This window comes from Panulirus ornatus, chromosome 15 (genome assembly GCF_036320965.1).
Source record: "Panulirus ornatus isolate Po-2019 chromosome 15, ASM3632096v1, whole genome shotgun sequence".
NCBI lineage: Eukaryota > Metazoa > Arthropoda > Malacostraca > Decapoda > Palinuridae > Panulirus > Panulirus ornatus.
The window spans coordinates 3,088,809-3,091,520 of record NC_092238.1 but is presented as its reverse complement, the minus strand read 5'-3'; positions in this window follow the sequence as shown (position 1 = coordinate 3,091,520).

Here is a 2,712-nt window from a genome sequence, read left to right as displayed (position 1 = left end):
CCCACCGTCCACCAGTTTCGTAACTTCTTTAATATCATGTTCACTGTCCCTTCGTCGTGGTCGTCAACTTAACCTCCACTTCCAACGTTGTTTCACTGCTCTCACTCACTCTCATTATCTATCGCCTGCTTTCAATTACCCCATTATCTATCGGCTGCTTTCAATTACCCTCATTACCTATCGGCTGCTTTCACTCCCCCTCATTATCTATCAGCTGCTTTCACTCACCCACATTCTCTACTACAGCTCCTTCACCGTCTCACTTGCACTGCCTTCATCGGGAGCGGCCTCACCTCCCTCAACACGTCGCTCTGTCTTGTCCTACGCCGTCCCATCCGGTAGTCAGGACCGACCCCCATCATCATCATCATCATCATCATCATCACCATCACTCCTTCAGTGTTCAGCTGCCTCATATTATCATCTCATCATCGTTTCTCTATTCCCCCCAGCCTCTCTCGCTCACTCTTCTCAATTACCGATCACTCCTGCCCTCTCTCTCTCTCTCTCCTCAGGTATTCAGCGAGACGACCTTCCCATGTGCAGTTGCCTCGGCCGGGACCGATGATCGTTATAGAACACGGCGCCATTTCCGGGGAAAGTTAAGCGCAATGTTTCCACAAACTGGTTATTCAAACGAACCTTTCTATTTTCACGTCATTAAATTGAAACGTAGGATGTGTCTCACTGTACATCCCCAGGAGGGCAAAAGAAAAACGAGAGTCATATACAACATTTCAGTCTTTTGAGTGAGTCGATGTTTGGGATACGCTAGGATTGCACCGATGCATCCAAAGTTTGCATCGTATCTCGTGGCTCCTCATCATCATCATCACAGATTCACAAATGAAAGAAAAAAACACTAAAAATATTTGGTACATCGTACTCGTACCCTGGAAGATTTAATGAGATATTTGGACAATACCCGTTGGACGCATCTTGCTTCAGCTGAGGTCTGAGTACACACACACTGGCGCGGCCAACTGCCACAGTGAATGGCGGAGACTTTATTAAACCATGGAACATGACGGAGAGATTCTTGAGCACGACGGCACGACACTTGAGCACGACGGTACGACACTTGAGCACGACGGTTCGATCTTTGAGCACGACGGTTCGATCTTTGACCTCGACGGTACGACACCTGAGCACGACGGTACGACACTTGAGCACGACGGTTCGATCTTTGACCTCGACGGTGCGATCCTTGAGCACGACAGTGTGACCTTTGGGTACGATGGTTAGCTTAAGGGTTCAGGTCAAAGGAAGCCATCATACCCAAGGGTCGTACCGTCAAGTTCAGGGTATTAAATGAGGAGTTAGAAAAGTGTTGCAATACAGGAGGAGAGGTCGTCTCTGATTAAATTGTGGAGGAAGTGATGTGTGTTGGTGAATTGCTAAGGAGACTGTGGAGGCCAGAGGAGGCCTGGCGATATATAAGTGTGTGTGTGTGTAGCTCTCGGAAAGCAAAAATGGGTATGTTTGAAGGAATAGTGGTTCCAACAATGTTGTATGGTTGCGAGGCGTGGGCTATGGATAGAGTTGTGCGCAGGAGGATGGATGTGCTGGAAATGAGATGTTTGAGGACAATGTGTGGTGTGAGGTGGTTTGATCGAGTAAGTAACGTAAGGGTACGAGAGATGCGTGGAAATAAAAAGAGCGTGGTTGAGAGAGCAGAAGAGGGTGTTTTGAAATGGTTTGGGCACATGGAGAGAATGAGTGAGGAAAGATTAACCAAGATGATATATGTGTCGGAGGTGGAGGGAACGAGGAGAGGTGGGAGACCAAATTGGAGGTGGAAAGATGGAGTGAAAAAGATTTTGTGTGATCAGGGCCTGAACATGCAGGAGGGTGAAAGGAGGGCAAGGAATAGAGTGAATTGGATCGATGTGGTATACCGGGGTTGACGTGCTGTCAGTGGATTGAATCAGGGCATGTGAAGCGTCTGGGGTAAACCATGGAAAGCTGTGTAGGTATGTATATTTGCGTGTGTGGACGTATGTATACACATGTGTATGGGGGTGGGTTGGGCCATTTCTTTCGTCTGTTTCCTTGCGCTACCTCGCAAACGCGGGAGACAGCGACAAAGCAAAAAAAAAAAAAAAATATATATATATATGTATATATATATATATATATATATATATATATATATATATATATATATATATATATATATATATATATATATGAAGTTTAAGTAAAATGTCCTTTTATGGGAATGGAAAGTGTATTCAATAATTTCATTAATGTTCAAGGATTATACACATCTTTCACGAGTATAATAGTCCAGTCCAGCTCAAATATATAATACTGAGGGTTGCTGCTTGTTTGTTACACAGACTTGCATTAATGTTTGCATTTATGTTCTTTGCATATTTGTTTGAAGCCATGCATGTATATGCTCTGACATTTACTCTATTTGCATCTGGGTTTACAGTTTATCCTCAAATTTATAAACACAATATATATGAATGAAATAAACTGATCTGAGGTTACGTCATTAAAGGCTTCGATAATCACTTTGGAAAGATAATTCTTACAGGAAAAATTCAAACAATATGATGATGAAAGGAATCACACATCTCTTTTGTCTATCAGTTGTGAAAGACTTTGAATCTGTGACTCAATCTGCCATTTGAAGATAACAACAGAAACAGTTAAGATAACTTCTACACCCTCTGATGTACTGGTACCGGGCAGCAGTACCAA